Genomic DNA, 21,773 nt, shown 5'->3' on the forward strand with positions numbered 1-21,773 from the left:
ATACAACCATAAATTCTTTTTATTCACTATCTGACACCTTCAACTAAATATGCTGGATTCAGACTGTGGAATTATGGGAGGAAAAAGAACAAGACCAGCATAAAAAACTTGATCTGGTTATAAAAGAATGTAACATATATTTCAAAGGCAATAATTTTATTTTCCTGGGTTATTTAATAGGGCCCTTTTTGCATACCCTGTGAGAACAGTGGAATGAAATAAAGTTTCAGGTACTCTGAGAGAAGGGGGAGGAGAAAGACATACTCAACAGCCAAGATGCTTCTCCATTTATGTGTTACCTAGTCTTTCACTATCTTAGTTTTCAAACTGTTTAAGATGACAAAAATATTGAACTACCCTGCCAATCTTCTTACACTACCATAACCTCTCTACAGAGCAGTCCTCTTCTCCTGGGAAATACATGGAGTAAGGTGGGAAAATGGAATCCTACAAAAGCCCTACGGATTTGAAACTAAATCAGCTTCAAAGATACAGGCAACAGAAGTTAAGAAAATATTTAGATTTGTCTCCTTCAACCCACTGAAGTTATTAAATGAACTCATACATAATGGAAAAAACTCAGGACTGAAAAATTGGTTCATTTGCCTATTTAAATATTCAGGGACTTTTTTTTTTTTTAATGACTCTTGTGTTAAGGGACTGGCAGCCTTAAAGAGGGATAAGATATGGGACATTAAAGTTTCAATGAGACTTGATTCTCAGCCCTCTGCTCTTTTCTCTTGCTAATTTGAAGCTATTCATATTTTCAACTGTGACCGCTCTTTGGGTGATTCTTAAACTCCTATCTTTGGGTCCAATTTCTCTTCATCAACTTTACCCTCAAGCTAAGCTTCCTGATAACTAGTTTGTATACAAATTCTAGAATTCAGGTACCTAGATCCAAGTCCTACACGTTCCACTCTATTTACTGTGAGACCTTGATAGAGCAAGATATTTAACCTCTCAAATCTCAATCTCCCCATCTGTAAAACAGGGATAAGGATAATACTGACCTCAAGAGTTATGAAAAGAATTCCATGAGATAAAAAAAAAAAAAAATGCAGTGGTAAGACCCTGGCTTATGGAAAGAACTCAGCAAATACTAGCTCTCTTTTCTATCAATATCCCTCGTATCTACTAATTTCAGCCTCATTCTTGAACTTCCAAATTACCTTTGTTATTTTCTACTGAATTTTTCTGCCTTCTAGTCAGTCACCATATCCTGGATGCTCTTCTTTTTAAATATTTTTTAAAAAGACTTAGCTCTCCATTTTTATTTCTCTCACTGAAGTCTTCTCCCAATACTTACAAGACCTACAGCAAGAGTACACAGAGGTCCAGCTATCACATTTCTTAATTTTTTAAAAGTACAAATCAAACTACCAGCTGTTAAACAGAGTATGTTCTACCCTCCTACACTGAAAATAATTTACCTTAGAAGTGATCTAGAAGATCAGGTTTAAATTTAGATTTCTCAGGTCAATAAGTCTGAGCAAAAGGAACTGGTGCCTAGATTTGGCCCCTAGCACCTGCCTCGAGCAATGACCCACCTCCTTTCCCCACCTCCACACTTCTGTGGATTCTCTTCCCATCACCCTCCCCTAATGCCTTTTGAAATCTTACCTATCTAACAAGGACACTTCAAACACTTCCTTCTCAAAATTTCCCTTGAGCCAGATATCATCTCATCCTCCTCTGAGTATCCAAATTATTTTGTTTCCATATATCCCAATGAAACTAATGGCATTTTGTCTTGCATTTTTATCACTACCTGTGTATATGTTTTCTGAATTATAGGTGGCTTCTATTCCACTGGAGATTCTCTGGGCTCAATGTCACCAGCATGTAAGAGCCTCCTGATAAGCCTAAAAAAACTCCTCTGGGCTCCACCCAGAACCAAGCACAGTGTGGGGTGAAGAAGCAGGCATGGTTATTTTTTAAAGCTCTACTGTTGATGCTGACATGCAGCCAGGGTTGATAAGAATTATATAAGATTATATATTCTTTGGGGGGCAAGGTCAACACATTCTTTTGAATTGAATTTAAGATGATACATGCTTTCCCCACTGCAAAACACCTGGCCCACAGGCTGCACATAACCCCTTGCGTTACTAAAATAATTTATGAGCACTGAGGTATGATGACTGTTTATGCTGTAAAATTATGCAAAAGGAGACATACACAGAGTTAATCTTATTGTCTAGACCAAGTTGTCTCTCTTACCTTTATCTTTGCATTTATTTGGTATGGTACATCTTATTGACAACATAATGAGCTTCTTAAGGGCATGGTCAGCATGTTTTTCCTAGTTTCTAGCACAGAGTCTGGTATATAGTGGGCATGAAATAAAAGTTTAATGAATGGATGAATGAATGAACAAATGCATGAATAGAAATTATAGCCAGCAGAAATGATTTCAGTTGATTGGTAGGCTGAATAATGACCTCCCCAAAAGATATCCAAATCCTTATCCCTAAATGTTACCTCATATGGCAAAAATGGACTTTGCAGATGTGATTAAAGATTCTGAGATGAAGAGATTATCCTGGATTATCCTGATGGGCCCTAAATGCAATCATATGTATCCTTACAACAGGGAGGCAAAGGGACATCTGATACACACAGAAGAGGAGAAGGCAATGTGATCTTAAAGACAGCAGAGATTGAAGTGACAAAGTAGCCACAAACTGAGGAATGCTGGCAGCCACTGGAAGCTGGAAGAGGCATGAACAGATTCTCCCCCAGAGCCTCTGGAGGGAGCACCACCCTGCTGACACCTTGATTTGGGCCAGTGAAACAGATTTTGAACTTCTGGCTTCCAGAACTGTAAGAGAATAAACTTCTGTTGTTTCAAGCCATCAGGTTTGTGGTAATTACAGAAGCCACAGGAAACTAACACAAGATGGAAAACTTATATCCAGAGAGGTAAAGTAACTTGTCCAAAGCCCCAGGTTAGGGCAGAACTGGGTTTCTAATAGAGATTTCCTGACTTCTTCACATACTCTTCTTTCCATTTTACTATTCAGCCTGCTACATATTATAAAGCCCACAGAGTCCTCTGACTCTTTGATCCAAATCCGAGTACCAAATACAGCCTCATCTATGGCCATGGAATGGAAACTGTAAAATGATAAATCTCTCATCCTTGATTTGACAAAAAAAAAAGTCATTTGACAGAAATGATAAGACAATGTTGCTAGTATAAGGTCCAAAAAGATACTCAGGTCACATATTTTTTATTAAACCATATGCAATCAACGTACAATAACAAAAGTCAATAAGATGTGAGCGCAGGGGGAGGGGACACTCACAGGAAATGCTGGCATGACAAATGGTATAAAAACACAGCAAAAAGGTGAAGCAAGGTAACAAAGTCATTCATTGTTAGGGGTGGGATAGAGCAGGGAGTTGTCATATAATAAGAAAGAGGAAAGGAATTAATTCTATTTATTCAAAGGTGAGCAAACTTGAGACAGAGACAAAACTGGAAATTGTGATAGAACCTGGTCAGAGTCCTATCAGTGTGGAAAGATCTACAGACATCAGAGTTTACAGAGACATCCACAAAAGGATAGTCACACATCACAGTTGAGAAAAATTACAAATTTATGTGTAATAATCCTAAAAAAACTAGATCCTTTACTATCATTTTTTACAATTATACCTTTTATGTACCAATATAAAAAATTCATGATATATTTTCCAAATAAGGAAACTGAGACAAAGGGAAATTTAATGAATAACAGATAACACTTGTTTCCAGAGCTTAAGTCCTTGAGCTTTTTACTAATAACTTCAAATATGCATTTGTATAATTTCTCATTAATAGACACATAAGGTAACACAGTATTCAAAGCCAGAAATACGGGTTTATTGAAATCTGATGAGTGTGAACCCTTTTTTTCATAGGAGTTGGGGAGTAGAGAATGCCAAGAAATATAAGGGAAGCAGAAGCAAAAAGATCAAACCTCTTCCACTCACGTATTGTTTAAGAACATATAACCACAACAGGATGTAAACATTTCCTTAATGATCCTACAGTTATAACAAGCAAAATAAACAATCCAATCTTCACATGTCCCTTATTCCCTAAGGATCTCAGGTTTACCTAGTAGTTTAAGAATTAGTCACTCATTTAGACTGGAGCAAATCTCTACGGATTCAGAGAGTTTGCAATCAACTAATGGGTTATGGCGTTATTGTCGGTAGATGTTACCCCATAGGAGGCTGGACCATTGCATCATTCAGGAGAAAGACATACTTGTTATGTGTGTGACAAACAAAAACCTGCCCAAAGAGGTTCCCCAGAGATCTATGAGTGAAAGACATGCAGTGCTTTCCTGTTCCACATCTGTTCTTTCTGTAATCTTTAGAAAAATGAACATTCTTGGCAGATACAAAAGGAACCCCATGTGACAGATATATACCAAAGTAAGCGACCACTTTATCCATCAAATATGCTGCAACAGCGTCAAGCAAAAACATCTGTCAACCCAAAACATACCTTTAATGGAGACACAAAGTTTAAGATCCTAATTTAATCTTTATAAATATTTCATTATATTAAAATGCTTGTAAGTTCATCATTTTAAATAAGAGAAATTAAAAACATACAGATTGAAAAGTCATAAGTTTGAAACCAGCTGTTTCCCATGTACATATTTTACTGATGGTCCTCAGACACCTAGTATATAAAAAAGTTACTGTTGATAATGCAGTATGCAAAGACTGAATTAATTTTTTTAAAGCTTAAAGGATATTGGGCGAATGAATTCCAAACTAACTTAAAACAATTTCCTGCTTAATCATAATTCAAAGTCTTTTTTTACTTTTCTTCTATTCTTAATGATAGTGTGTATTTTTTATAGGGAAGGAGGTAGCTCCTAAGTATCGCAACAGGGAGAGCTCCGAGATACTAGAAGGAAAAAGGCTGTAGGTCTGCTTTTACCACTGTGCTAGCTAAAGCCATTCCAAATTTAGAGACTTTTCCACATTTAGGGAACTCAGCATGCGGCTGCAAGTCTTGCAAACAATAACCACCCTACTGCAATGTTTATTGTTCAAGGGACAGACAAGCCACCCTACAAAGAGAAAAAACATTTCAATGGGTAGCACTAAATAGAGGCAAAAGAACATCTCAAAACTGTCCTTCAAAAGAAGTGAAAAGAACAGAAAGTCAACAAATGAGCACATACGAAGAAATAAAGGGAAAGGATATGATTTTCCACAGAGATCAAGCAGCTTGGTTTTGCTCAGATATTGTCAACAGCTACCCCACCCTCCAAGATAGCACCACTATCATCAGCCTCCTCTCAAATGCCTTTGTTCTTCACTTATTTGACTCCTTTTACATGCTAAGCAGTGTATTGGTTAACTAAGTGAACAACCAGGAGTAAAAGAGCCAATTGCTTTACTTTATACCAAAAGAAAAAATCTTAGAAAGATATCCTTTGTTCTCAAAGCTTAGTTTATCGCTGAGCTATTACTAAAATAACCCCTAGCACCAGTAGGTAAGTTCCATGATCAATAGAGGTAACAGATGTTGCAGGAGCCCAGGAAAGCTTCACAGAAGAATGGAATTAGAGTCATGTCTTGAAGGAAAAATATATTTCCCAAGATCTGGAGGGATGGTGGATATGGTGGGGAGGGCACTCCTAGCAATGAGAAAGGTGCATTTGAAGGTCCGAAAGCAGGAAAGCAAGACCTGGGGAAATCACGCAGTTCCATGTGGTGACCAGAACAGAATTCAGAGTTCATTAAGGAGAAAAAGAAAGACAAACCCAGAAAGGGTGCAGGAGTACCTCAGGTAAAGGTGATGGACAGTCACTGACATTTCTTAAAGAAAGCAGTGCCTTGATCAAATTCAGGCTAGAGGAAGAGTAATCTCACAGTTAAAAAGACTTGCTACCAGAAAGCTCAGAGCTAAATGCATTCCTTTTCTAGTAACTTTACAGAACATGAGTATACGTACTAAAGGTGTTTATCAAATTTTCCTTCTTTTATTTCCTTTTCTCTTCATGCATTTTTTTTAAACTTATTATGTAGACCTCAAATCCTTTTTGGAGTTAGGCAAGATAAAAGCAAAATAAAGAAAGAGAATTCTAAAAGGTAGGAAGGCAGATGGATAAACGGATTATCAATTCTCCCAACAGAAGGGAAAATGAACTCTACTTTGACATGTTTTATTGAAATTCAGAGACTCAATAGCATACATTAACCTAACACAAGTTATGGTATATATTATTTTTCTTCTTTCTATAATTGGCTTCCTGACATTTTCTACTAATTTCTAGGTCTTTTCACTGAAATACTATTACTTTTAAAATTGGTTTTCCAATTTATTGTTTCACTTCAAACATAAAACCAGAATAAGGTACATTCAATTCTCCATTAAAAAAATCAAGCACCATATTCCAGGCACAAAAATACAGATCAAAAATAACATAAAAACAATGCAAAAAGAATTTTCTTAGCCACGTGTTCTTATTTTCTTAAAGCAGTTTTAAAAAAATCTCTAATTATAATACTTATTTTAATACAACATATAATTAGGAGAGATAGGACTTCAGGAAGAATTATTTCACAATCACTGGGTTATTTCAACAGACAATGCATGCACCCTGAATGATAGTAACCTTTCCAAAATGTCCACATTCATGAACGTATTGGGCAGACATTAGGGATCCCAGTGGCAAACCAAACAAGTAACTACAATGATTTGCCATGTTTTTTCCTATCAGAGGTTTGAAAAACAGAGGTTCAAGATAAAGTTCTGGCTTTGCCCATTTTTACAGCAGTTTGAGATCTCCATAAAACACTCAAAATCTGAAGATCAGACAAACATAAGTAAGGTAAACAGTAGGCTTTCCAGTAAGAACAACACCAGAAGGTATCACCAACTTTAATTAAACATGCTTACAATCTCAGAGAGTCCAAACCTTGTAACTAGTTTTTCTTATTAATGATTTTTCATATGTCATTTCAGCATTTCTTTCTGAAGAAAAATTTTCTCTGAGAGAGAAAGATAAAAGATGTGCCCACATATGTGCAGCTATGATTACCTGTTCTCAGGACTCACAGAATTCCAAGGAGGTCAAAATTATTAGGGCAAATTTCAACTCCAAAGGAAATTCCCCAGCCCAGCCAGTTGCCAGTGGAGCTATAATATCAACAATGAAGAGAAAGTTTTCTTGGAAGTTAAGAGTCTGGAAGAAAAGGTTAATTACGCAGTGCTGTCTGACAAGCAACCATCTATCATGAAAGAGCCTTGTATAATCAAATGCCAGAAAGTTATCATGAAAAAAGACTTCAAACAATTTCACAGAGCTTTCACAGACTACCTCAGAGTTTCTCCCTTTCCTGCAAATCAATACAAGATTAGGAAAAAAAAAAAAAAACTCACCATAATTTAGTCATGAGTCTTTCATTTTGTAAATTTAACTCTGAAGCAATACAAATAAACACACGGAATATGCATTTGTAAAACATATTGACCATAATTTGCAAGGACAAGCATGATAAAATCAAACCCATAACAATGTCTCACCTATCAGAAACTCAGAATTTTCTTGTTTTATATGGCAAGTTAGAAAGAACCAAGAAAATAAAAGGGTTAGGTAGACAGTTAAAATGTAATTACAATATGTAAGAAAAAATAAACATACGCATTGTGCTCATAAAAGAGAACTTTGCATATTTCCTCAGAACTTATAGAACTTATTATCTTACTAAACAACCTTATTTAGCATAGGTCTTTACTTTCTAACTCTACAACAAATTGGAGGTAATAAATTATACATGGAGAAGATGGTTTATACATTGACATTTTCAAAACATGACAGATAAAAATTAAGAAATATGTAGAGAACAGTAAAAAATTTGTGTGTTATTAAATGGAGCTTATATGGCCCTATATACCTCTCTATTTCCTGAATGTTATTGTAGTATTGCAACACAATCACACATGGGTATGCATGCACACGCACACACACACACACACGCATACACACGCACACATGCACACACACACACACACAATTTTAGAACGCTTAAGAGCCAACTCCAAAGTATACAGAGAAAAAAAAATTCTATAAAGGTCCACACAGTGATGTAAACAGAAGGCTGTCCATGTGTATTTTGCAGAGGTACCAAAATTTTGCTTATGGATCTTCAGAAAGCCTGGCATTGTTTTACAATTGCATTCATGAAAAGATCAGTGTAAAACAAGTATCTATCAACCACTGCACATTTTGCCTAATTTTCATCATAATATTTAAAACTATGAAGGTGTTTAAAAGTACGACTTCAATATGCAATAAAAAGCAAAAGTAAGAATTGTAAGTATCAAGTTACTTCTTCCTCAGTATACACAAAACTATAATTTCCGATACACTTACATGATTTTTTTTTTGCAGACAGTCTTCAACGTCACTGACATGACTTTTACACACTAATTAAGGACACACAATATTCTACACCATACATATTATTACTACTTTCTGAAGAGTTCCCACTAACAATAAGAACTTGAATTTTCTAAAGCCACACTGCTTCAATGTTTAATATGATTTTTAAGAAAGCTTCCTTAAGAAGCTCTTAGGAAATGTAGGTAAGCTGATTTCCCCTAATTTTAATATGCTTCTATCTCTTTAAAGGAACCTTATCTAACTCTTTAACAATTGGTTTAATCAAGAGTACATTAGGAAATACTCCACCTCTTGTAAGCAATACCATATTGGTACTCCCAGGTGTAAAATGTTTAAGACAAATGTGGTAGGGTCTACCAGGTATTCACCAAAACTATTTCCTTCTTTTTCTGGACTCCTGCTAGACTATATTTCCCAGCCTCCTTCATAGTGGCCATGGGACTGAATTCTGCCCAATGAAATGTGGACAGAAGCACTGTGCCTATGGAAACTTTTCACCCACTTCTTCTATTTCTCTTTCTCAGCTTGGTGTAGAGATGCACACTGACCTTAGAATCCATGAGCTGAGGAAGTATGAGTCACATGCTAGAAGCTGTCTGGGGCCCTGAATAGCCACTAGAAAAAGAACAGCCTTTTTAGTCTTTATTTGAATGAGAAGTAACCTTCTTTTCTGTTTGAACTGGTGATACAATAATGAGCACAATCAGAAATACGTAAACTGAATTACCTACCAAAATTAATTGTGAAGAGCAAAGTTAAGAACAAATAAACATGCAAAGTAAATTTAAACTGAACATTTTGGGAAAAGGTTTGTACCTCATTTTTAAAGCTCTGTCCCTCAGAATTGGAAAATGAATAAAATGCTCTCTGTGGTTTATCTTTCAAACTTGAATAACATATTATGAAGTTTAGATTTAGCAATAGCAAAAGAATCACTTAACTGTAAAGTTACAATAATTAAAAAAATACATCCAAAACAATATTTAGGAAATTTAACATTCAGCACTTCCCACCAATACCATCCTCTGTGATATAATTCTGTTACAACAAAATTCCAAACTTCAAGGGAGTAATTTATTTTATTATCTTAGAATATTTTTCCTGAACACTGCTTGAAATAGATAATTAACTGGGAGCCTGAAAATATTTTAGCTACATAGAGCTTTTTGTAATAAGACTTGACCTGTATTTCATTAAAAAGCCAACTGATCACACTTATCTGGGGAAGCCATAATCTACTTGATTTGTCTTATGACTCTATTGCATTTACCATTCATTTTTTATGGTAACATATTGTGAACAAATAGAAGAAAAAATACCCACTTGGACATCATGATATTTGTTTGTAGCTTTGTCCTGGTTTTAGTTTCCTGCTTAATGATGAAATGGCACCATAGTGGGTAATGCACTGGAGTAAGAGTGGCGAATCATTAAAGAGTTCGTAAATTTTAAAAACAGGGGCAGGCCTTCTGGGCCCCATATGCTTCTAGAAAACCCAATGTTGTGCTGTATTAATTGAACCGTGAAGCTTTTATTAGTCCTTTTTAAAAATGCTTGCAGTGAAGCTTTTATTAATGCTTGCCCTCAAATTGTTTATTCTACTTAGCATTTCCATAACAATCTATATTTCAAAGAACTTTTTGTTCATTAGTTAAATCTACTCTACATTTCTATAAGAGAATTCAGCTGCTTAGCAAAACAGAGGCATGAAGGGAAAACTAATTTTGCCTAAGATTTGACTAAGAAAAAAATAAAAGGAATAGAATATAAGATCTTGCCACAAACCTTTAGCTTATATAAATAAACAGCCTGACCCTCTCACTCAGTATGGGTGTAGTAGTTGTTATAAGTGTTCCCACAATGATACAGAAAAGAGAAATTAGCTACCTTTATGCAATGGGCTTTGAAAACCAGTATTATAGAACCCTGCAATATAGCTATAGTAACCCTATCAACCAAACTCACCTAGGAGCCCACAAGACCACAGCATTACAGAATTCCAGGGACATCATACCCATTGGAATCTATGTTTAGAAAATTCCTTTGGGTGCACTTTCATCAAAATTACATTACATAAATTAGACCCATCAAAATTAAAAGTCATACTGGAATCATTCCAGGGTTGATGCAATCTAACCTATTTACTCTTAAAAAAATGTCCAGGCTCAAATCATGTTTTCTATAAACTTGGGATCATATTAAAAGTCTGATATGGGTTAAAATAGGTAGAACTTTGTTCTGAGGAAGAAAAAAAATGTACTCTATAAGAATCTCTTCGGTTCACCTCCACATAGAAGCAGGATGGCTTACAGAGCAGAGAATACACATAGGCCCTAGAATTTCCCTATTAACCACTGCCTCCTTTAGTTTTCAATAGCACTAGCTTTTTACTTATCAGAAAACAAAATAACTGAGTTACAGCTTAGCTCACAGGAGAAACATCTATATTTAAATAGGATTTAATGATGTATTTTTTTATTTTTCTGGAGTCTCAATGAGAAACACCAGTGTTTATCAGACACATTAAAGAACACTTCTGCACTTTGCCAAGTCACAGTGAAGAGCAGTATGCAATGTTATGTAATACCCTGTCCCAGTCTTTGTAAGTCTTTTTTGGAGGGGTGGTCTGAGAATCTGTATTTTTAACAAGAGCATCAAATGATTTTTACTATCTGACGTGTTTGGAAAACTCTAGATTACATGAACCCTGAAGTCTTTCCTTCTGAAATGTGGCGATCTTTTGACGAAAATTAAATTACTAGAAATCGCATCCATACTGCTATACAGAAGAAATCAACTTATTATTAAAATGCTTAACACAATGAATGGACCACAACTATTTACACTTCTGTCTTTCCTACTGAGGAGTTCTGTCCGTAAGGGTAGAAACCATGTTTTCGGTACTCTGTGTCCCCACTGAATAACACACTATCAAGCACAACATACATGCTTAATAAGTTTTGAATGAATAACTACCTCAACTGCAGCAGCTGGCTGCCAATCTCATCCACGTAGTCTTCCTTCCATTCGGGCTCCTCAGTGCCCAGAAGCTCTAACTTAGAACATTATTGGGGCAGCAATATTAAAATAAAGACCAGTGAATTCTATATTGAAAAATCAGTATTTATTGTTTGACTGAATACATGATCAAGACAGTAATATTTAGTACTTGATATCAACTATATTTCGATATGGATAGAGAATTTTTATGAGAATAGTGTCAGTGCATGGGGAAAATAAGACTTCACACTATCCCAGAAACAATTTTCAAGACAAACATAAATACTCTATCTGAAACACTGACTATTAAAGAATTTCTTCAACAACTGGAGTGAGTCTATTTTTCTGGTGCACAATAACTCCTTAGAGCCCTTGGTGGAACAAAAGCAAAATAAATGGATAGTGATTACATAAGACCAATTTAATTCTCTTTTTAGATAGGGAATAAAAGGAGATGTAAGAAAAACACTTTTTCTAAGTCAAACGATTAGGTTATTTCTCACCTGTAGAATATATATAGTACCATAAGACACAGGCTAGTAGCAGAAGAATGTTTTTTTGTTCGTGGCAGAACGTTTTCCTTTATATATGCAAAGTGCATTTCAGGTCTCTGATCATAGTTTGTACTTGCAATAAATAGAAAAGACTCCCACCCACCTGACCCATTTGCTATGACTTTCTTCAAATCAAATTTCATTCATAAAACCTTACCAAAACACAAATGATTAAAACCTATGTATAATGCTGTTCTCAACAGACCAGAAGTGTTTATAGGAAAGAAAGTACACAAGGAAATTTTAATGACTCTAAAGTCAAAGGAGCTTCACTCAGTGGCTGTCTCATTTATCACTCACTCTTCTAACTGAACAATTTTCATGGCTGGCAAGAACGTCCTCATTGGAATAGCAGCCGCAAAGGATGTTTTCATATTATAAAATCAGCCCTTAGGGGTAGGGTATGCTGATTTCAAGTGTCAAATATTATCAGTGTGAGCCAGTGTCAGGTAGGTATATGTGGAATTAATCAAAGCATTGGGTACTATTTTACTTTGTTTTTTTGAAAGAGAGTCCAATGTAGTTGATGATTTTATGTATTACATTTACATATGTTTTAAAATAATGCTACAATTTGTTATCATCATAAGCCTAAGAAGTTGAACTATACATACTACTCCCTCCTTTCCCATATGAAATTTGAGGCATGGGTTCATGTCCACTTTCTACATAACCAACAACCTATGCCATGTGGAAATAAGATTTCTATGTAACCTCAAGTCCCTTTTAGCCAGATCTGTTTCTTCTCCCTCAAGTTAGGGGTATGCACTTACCTGTTTTCTTTTTCTCTATTCCCTCACAAAGTTCAGTAAATTTTACTTCTGACCATCTATTCTTTACATATATAAACTATTTCTATAGCCTTGTTGCACAATATACTTTAACTCTTAAGCAATTACCTCAACAATAACAAAAAAAAATCACACATAAGATGAAAAAACTAAGAGTGGAATCACCCTTACACTGACTTCCCAAAAAGACATTACTTTTAGAATTAAGTTAGATGTAACATGGACCTACCTGAGAAATGATCGAAAGTGCCCATAGTTCACATTAAGTATCACCATAAAATTCTGGCCATTAGGCCTACTTTTCTTTAAACATGTAAAATTTTAAAATATTTTTATTACATTGTATTGATTCTTTTTCAAATAAGGTCAAAATATTTCTGTATTCATTTGTTGCAAGGTAGTTACCTTTAAATAGACTTTGATGGGCTAAACTGGGAGGCTAACTGCTTAGTGTTCTAATGGGATTAGGTGTTTACATTAAAAATAAATGGGTCCAATGAAATTTTGTCATTTGCAACAACATGGATGAACTTGAGGGGTATTGTGCTAGGTGAAGTAAGTCAGAAAGAAAAATACTGTATGATAACACGTACGTGTGGAATCTAAAAAATACAACAAACTAGTGAACGTAACAAAAAAGATACAGACCCACAGATATAGAGAACAAACTAGCAGTTACCAGTGGGGAGGGGGGTAGGAGAGGGGCAATATAGATTAAGGGATTAAACTATTCTGTATAAAATTAGCTACAAGTATATATTGTATAACACGGAATATAGCCAATATTTTATAATAGCTATAAATGGAGTATAACTTTTAAAAATTGTGAATCACTATACTGTATACCTATAATTTATGTATTATCATACATCAACTATATTTCAATAAAAAAGAAAGAAAAAAAAATTAAGTGGGTCCAAGTCCATACATGTTACAAAGATGCTGAAGAAAGACCATATAGACGCTGAAATTGTTACACTTTCACTATTTAAAAGTTAGTAAGTTTTATAGATTGAGTTTAATTCTAATTTGGATCCAAAATTTTCCTTTATATTCATCCTTCACTAGTCTTGATGGCATCTGCATTTTGTGTCCATTCAAAATCACATACCCAGGTAGAAATGCCATTTCAAATGTTTCATCTGGATACAATTGTTTTAACTGCCCAAAATTCTATTTTCCCATGGTTCAATCTGCCTGTCACTCTTGTGTGAAGTAAAAGTGGGAGGGAAACAAATGTGGGGAGGATATGGAGGAGAGGTGGGTAGAGAATAAAGGGACATGGACAATTTTATAAAAATATATAAGAAGTCTAGTCTCTGGTCTTGAGAATTAAAGACAGCGCCCTATATAAATTATAGACAATAACTTGTAGACATGGAGGAAGTTTTCTGCCACATCCATACTTAGCCAATTTGTTCCAATTGTTTTTAGTATGTTTTTTTAATGATTCTAACACGTTCTATCACTAGACCAAAAATGTTTGACCATGGTAGTTCTAAATTAAGTGCCTCTTTTAAATTATGCAATTTTGAAATATTAAATTTATATATAAATCAATATAATATATATTTAAAATGTAATACACACATATATAATATGCAAACATCATTTTAAGTCAAACTCAATAGAAAGGATAGAAACACTACAGTATAACTGTGATAGGTAATGCAGCTCACACATAATACTGCCTGTGAGGGTTGGGGACAGGAAGGGGAGCAGGGAGGAACAGGTATAGCAGAGCTTCCCACAGTGTAGTCCTCAGGCAGCAGCAGTAGCATCTGGGGGAACAGGTAAAAACTGCAATTCCTGGGACTCACCTAAGACAAACTAAATCAAAAACTATGGGGATGGGGCTTGTTTTTAACAAGCCCCCCCTGTGATGCTAAGGTTTGAGAACAACTGGGTTACAGGGACTCAGAGACAAGAGGCCTCGGTAACTCTTCATCTGCTTTTTCAGATGACAATCCTGAACATAAATCATGACTGTGACTGAGGACTGTGGGATATCTTTACTCCATCATTTAGAATCAACTATTACACTTATATCCTCCAATAATTTCCAGTTCCAAATTCAACATACAAGCTGGCAGACTGTTGGAGACGTGGAGGAAGGTTAATGAGACACTGGAATTCCAGAGCAGCTGATCTGGGTGTGGCAGTACACAGAGTGAAAAGCTTGGGAAAAGATTTCCCTTTATAAATTCTGAATAAAATATTACATTAGCTTCAACCTCAGGAGTTGGATAACTCAAGAATATCAATATGCTGAAAGATGTTTTTAAAGAGTGTATAGAAGTAAATATTTCCTATAATTATCCAAACAGATAATTCTTTTTAAATTTGTCTATGTTTAACATGTGATATCTGAACCTACTCTGTCATTCTCAAGACTTGTATTTGTTCCAAAAGTGACACCCTGTTCCTGGAGGAATGGGTGTTGGCTGTGCTGATCACAACACTACATGAGCCACACATCACACTGGACTCAGAGGAAGCAGGTGCTGAGATTATAATTAAATATGTATATAGGAAACAGAACTGGGAGCAAAGAAGGGTGGGGAGGAGAAATATCCTTCCTGTGTGTCAAAGAGATGGAGGAGGAGTGAATCCACAGGCTGACTTCCAAAGCCCACAACACAATTTTAAAAACATACAGACACATATTAGGTCAGAAAGACTATGGGTGTGAATTAGACGTCTACATCATATTTAATAAATATTTATAACTTCATAAAATGCAATCCAAATGTTACACTGGCAGCAGAAGAACTAAAGCCCAGTACTCAGATAACAATGCAAATAATATTAATCGCCTGGAAAGCAAGTTGGTTACGTAATAGAAGATGAGCTATGGTCAAAATGCATTAGACCAACTAATCTTCATCAGAAAAAAAAAATTATTTCACAACTTAAATTTCTTGGTTTGAAGCAACAGAAAGCAAAATCTTTTATATTAGGTCTGTTAATGGTTAAAGAAACAACCAAACTGACCTGGCTGTACTGGCGAGCTCATCATGGGAATCCAGAGGACTGATGGGCTGAGATGCGGGTTCACAGCTTTCCTTCAGCTGGCAATGTCGGTCCACGAGGGGTTGGGAGAGGGGAAACCTAGAATGTAAGAAAAATGGATGTGTATTATATAGGTTATGTCAAGACACACAGGAAAAGAAACACAGAAATCCAGTTTTGAGTCTCAGCTCAGGCACAGCTCAACAGGCTGTCACACAACCTCCCAGGAGTCTTAAAAGTCTTCATTTATAAAAGAGCAAATTTACCAGCCGTGCCTAATATTGCGAACATCAAAATAAAATAAGAGGCGTGTAAGGAATCTGTGCAAAGCACTTCACATAATAATTCTTTCCAACTTAGTATTCTATACTAATTTGTTTACTGTTATCATTATTACAAAAATTTTTAACTTTTTTTGGAATTTTTGGATGTAAGTATCCCATTACATAGTAATTTTTAACTATCATTTTTAACTCTCACTATCATTAACAAAGATTTCCTTCTAGAGATAAGGACTCCTTGGCAAAAGAAAAAAAAAATTCATGGACTGAAAAATAGGAACAAATACACTATAAACTATAAGGGTGACAGAAAATTCCCATTACAATTTTCATTTCTACTTGATGTCTTCTGCAATTTTGTTCCAGTCAAAAGTAATAACAACCATAGTCTTTCTAGGAGAGGCACTTACAGGATGGACTTCTTGAAAGGAATTTCAGGGACTTTCTGCTTTTAATTTGAATGTACTCTCACTTCTAGACACTTCAGCAAGGGAAGAGGAATTGGAAGGACATTCTCCTCACAGCTTACTGGAATGTCAAAGTTTTAAAAAAGAAGAGGAAGAAGCTTTTAAATTTGCACTTAATGAGTTTCTTACTAAAATAGTATATCCAAATTGCACTATTTTTATAGACAGAATGCTGTAACTCTGAGAATTGTACATCTCTTTATCTTGAGAATCCAACATATTTATTGTGACTCGTTTTCCCATCAGTATTTTGAAAGTGTTATTACTATTTTTGCCCAAATGTATAAAGCAGGATATAGAAACATATTTCCTTTGAAGAACTATATAACATCCCTAAGAATACCTATAATACTTCAAATCATCTCAAAATAGAAGTATGCTAGTTACTTAAAACAGTTAAATAAGAGTCACCAGTTCTAGCAGGCTACTTCTCACTACATCTTTCATGCTGGATATATATTAAGATTTAGGAACAATAAAATGCATATTTTTATAAGTCTCCTTCAAAAATTATACTGATATGCTTGTTTTATCAGTATTATTTAAAGAATCATAATTTCCAGGTTGATGAGAAAGCACTATTTCTACCGAAAAAAGATGAAAAATGAAGAGCAGAAAATTCCTTTGATTTCTGTATCAGCAAACATACATTATGACCTTAACTTCTAAATAATAAGATGTCAGTGTCATATTTTAAAGTAATAACATCATGTGCATGGTTCTCTATAGTTACAAAGTCCTTTTGGATATACCATATTTTATAACATTTTCACATCAACCATGCTAATAGATACCTGTAACTCTCCCCCATAGGTGAGAAAATTGAGATGTATATGCTTCATAATTAAAGGGTAATGAAGCAAAATAAAAGCTAAAATTGAGTGAGATTTGAATTTATAGACTATCTAAAAATAATGAATGTGTGCTCTGAGTTTTGGGCATTTTAATTTTTTTTTACATTGCAGCCTGAAACATTTATAAATGTTCTTGATAAATTCTTGATTCTCAATGTCATGGTTTTGATTTTAAATTAAAAATAAGAAAAAGGAAAGGACAGGAAACCTTAAGAGAATGTAAGTGAAGCAGCACTGAAAGGTATGTTCCATCAGGGGCATAGTTACCCTGCTGTTTAATAAAAAACTTCTTTTTAATCTATTTTGTTGCTTTATACAATTGATACTTGTATATTTACAAATAGAACTTAATGTAATCAATAATTTCCAACAGTTTTACAGTGGTAATACATATCAAAGCCAAAGTTTTGCTACTTGTCCCAAAATCTAAAATTGAAAAGATGTTTCTATTTCTACATACTTCTGCCATTTATTTCCATAAACACATAATATAACTGTCCACGACATGGTGACTCATGGTTAGTTACATAATGTTTGGATTTTGCCTTTATAGCTCTAGACTTGAGTTGCAAAGTGAATCTCAGATGGAAATATGAATTTGGCTTCCAAAATATCATCATTAAATACCTTTTTAAAATGTAAACAACTCTCCTTGCCAGTCAACCTTTTTAATAACTGCCTAATCATGACACATTCTCCTAACATTATGAAAGCCTTGTTATCTGAACACTGTTATAAAGAAAATTAATATGCATTTCTATGTTGACACATACTACTTTCCATTTATTACATCTGCATTTCCAATGAGCCACATTAAACCAAAGTTACCACAACTATAGCTGCATAACTGAAATACAGTCATTTAAAGAGCTCTCCTAAAAAGTTTCAGTGGTATCAATCCTCTACATGTACATGCATATCATGTGTGTGTGTGTGTGTGTGTGTGTGTGTGTGTGTGTAAATCAGGCTACATAAGCTTCCTTCTACTCACAGACAACAAAATCAATGGATTAGCAGCCATATTCACACCTTTCAGGGACAAAATTGATATGAAATTTGATACAAATTAAGACCATTTTCAGCTGCTTGGAAAAGAGGGGTCAGTGGGGGAATATTTGTCAATGAGAAAGGGCAATTTATCCGTAAATCTCCCCACACTTCTTTATCTAAATGGACTGCAAAGAAACAGACTATTTTCTTAGAATAGGGAAGTTTTCCCCTTGTTTATTAGTTATTCTTATGATAAGTCTGAACTAGAAATAATAGGAAACTGGCCTTGATGTAGATACCTAAGTGAAAAAAGAAAAAAAAAGTTATGCTGATTGTGAGTATGGATTTTTAAAGTAGACACAGAAATATATCTGCCTTCAATAGTGTCAATTAGTTTGTACATTAATTTGTCCATTTGAGGAGGTAAATATAAGCACAGGGAGAGCAAAACTACCGCTATAAATATATTACTTATTGCTCTTGAAAAATGGTTATTTGGGCTCAGCTACATTCCTTGAGCTACCTGGATCCACAATAAGGGGCTAAGAGTCTTTGCTTCAAAAAGGTCATCTCTGACTACAAGTTGGTCAGCTGCCTATAAGTATATTATTGTTGCTCTGTGCTGGAATATAGCACACAGCAATAGCCCAAGGAGGTGATGTCTCGCAATGTCTTACCTTGCCTGTGGAGCCAGGGGAATAGAGGGCACTAACACATTACATTGCCTCAGCCCACACTGCTCTCATAAACATCATTGTGGAGGTGCTTCCATAGGTCCTTGAACCATTCCACCTACATGGCCTTTTCCGTAACAGTAATATGGCAAGTCAGCAGAGCTTTACAGATAGCAAAGAATCTGCACGAGGATTATCTCCTCTTATCTTCACAACAGCCCTCTAGAGTATACTGAGTAAGCCATTATTATTCCCATTTCACAGATGAGGGATTTGAGGCTTAGACAGTTTTAGGATTTGTTCACAGACACGTAAGTGGAAAATGGGAGGTCTGGCCTTCAGCCTCTCACCCAGTGCTTTCTTTGTTGCATCACAAGGAATTACAGGCCATTCTAGCAGAGTGGCTGGAATACCAAGACTGTCTACTAGTCTTCACAATTTCAGTACTGACTCATTGAGTTACAGGTCCTTACTAAAGAATTTACCTAGCCATTGAATAGACTGAACTCAGTCACAATAGATGGTAAATAAATTTAAAAGTTGCTATAAATGTCTAGGAGAATTCCCACAGCATAAGCTTTCAAATATGACTTGGACTTCACCTTCCTACCACAATCTTTCTTCTGGTTTTTTTTTTAAACTATAGCCTGAGCTTCTTAGTAGTTTTCTTTTTTTTTCTTTTGGGCAATTGGTATTATTTGGGCAGTGCCACTAAGAAAGCAGAATGCTTTTGTAGTCTATGTAGCTACCAAAAATTATGTGTCTCTAATACACCTTTCTCAGACTTAGGGCAAGTTGTAATGCATAGTTCAGTCTGTTAAAGCCATTCACACTCATGGGCAGGTCCTTTTCTTCTGATATGGAGCTATTAGCTCCAAATTCTCTACATAGTAGGCTTCATGGGCTGACTCAATTCATAACATCCACTGTACAGTGCATTGAGTATCAGGAGGTTCATCATACCTACAGTCTCTCTCTTATGCCTCAGAACCTGAAATTCTGCCGTAATTTCATCTTTAGAGAGAAACACTAGAAAGTCACTCTTATCTTACTCAATTCAACAGACTCGTTACTGAGTACCAGATACTTGTGATGGAAACCTCAGATTCCCATTTCCATGCTTTTGTGCCTCCTTCCCCAAAGGATACTATCACCTCTTTTCTACCTCCCAGCTCAAATTCTTTAAGGTCATGTTCAAACAAGAATTTTTAACCAATCACTCCAAGTAAAAGGTCAACTTCCCCACGTATGTTCCCACTGTGTCTTGTACATGTCTATAATAACAGTTCTTTTGTTAGATAATAATAGCAACTCTAATGTTAGTGAAGTACTTTTGTCCATCGTGAGACTATGTTCCTCGGTTCAGGGATTGCACTATCTCATCTCATCAATCCCCATAACTACCACAATGCGTGGTACATATAGGGACACAATAAATTCTTAAAGGGGAAGGGCTAAAACAATGAGTCTGTACTTGCCTGACTTTGGGGCAGAGCCATTTATCTAATTTATTAATATAAACTTCTAAAGGACTAGAATACAGTCCTTTGACTTACATCAAAGAAAGAAAGAAAATACTCTAGAGTTTGGACCACCATCTAGAAAGAATAGACCCAGACAAGGTGTGCGCCTTCATGATTCAGGGGAAGACACCAGACACTCAAAACCAAATTTGCCCATGAATTGTTTTCCAGATAACATCATTACCAAGACTTTTCAGCTGAAGTGATTTCTCAGATCATTGGAAGGGTTCAGCTTCTCACTTTATTAGCTTCAGATTTTTTTTCTGCTCAGCAATATCTCTTTATTAGGCAAGCTCTACAAACTCGCAATTGCATCAGAATAATCAAACCACTATTCATCAAGACACAGGAGAATGGGATACAGAGATTTAAGGATACTTGTTCCCCTTCAATCTCAGTAGCAGAAGCAGGACTGTGAAAATGATGCTCATGACAATACTTAAGTTGTCTTAAACAATCGGACCCTGGGAACCCTGGGGACTCTGGGGACTAAAAAATTAGTTGACATGCACTATCAGAGTGCAACTAAGAAAAGAACATGTTACTGGAGGGCCACACATCTCACATACACTTTCTGTGTTGACATTTTAAAAGCAAATAATAAGTTCCATTCTAAGACTTTTAGGAGAATCATTTAATAAACACAGGCTACAATGTAGAGTGTAACACAGAGCAGAGAATGCAGCTTGGAAGGTTAGTTATGCATATATTTTGCATATTTAAGATAGGATTCAGTAGCCTATACTATAAATATAATTCAATGGTAACATCTAAAAATATATATATAACACAATTAGAAATGGTCTGCTGGATATTCATTTTTTAAGAAGAAATTCTGCCAACTTCAGGACCTACACTAATAAAAACAGACTTTTTCTTAGTAAACCTTGACTTTAAAAACACTGGGCTTAGTCCCAGGGTATCCAGTACCCAAGTCATATCCCAAAAAGCTTCTATAAAGACCATTTCATCATAAAGCCTTCCTGCACTGATTTTTATGAAATCATCTTTGAAGGTCTCTACTTGCAACTTCCCTCCTTGGACAATAGGGAACAGGGAGTCATAGTCATCATTATCATCAGTTTGAGTTTAAAACGAGAATCACAATACCTAGGAACTGCAGGACATACAAGGCTCCCCTTCAGTCATGGCAAAGGGGATATTGAAAAAAAAAGCTTTGTCTACCTGTAAATACACATGA

Source organism: Camelus ferus, chromosome 7, assembly GCF_009834535.1.
Source record: "Camelus ferus isolate YT-003-E chromosome 7, BCGSAC_Cfer_1.0, whole genome shotgun sequence".
NCBI lineage: Eukaryota > Metazoa > Chordata > Mammalia > Artiodactyla > Camelidae > Camelus > Camelus ferus.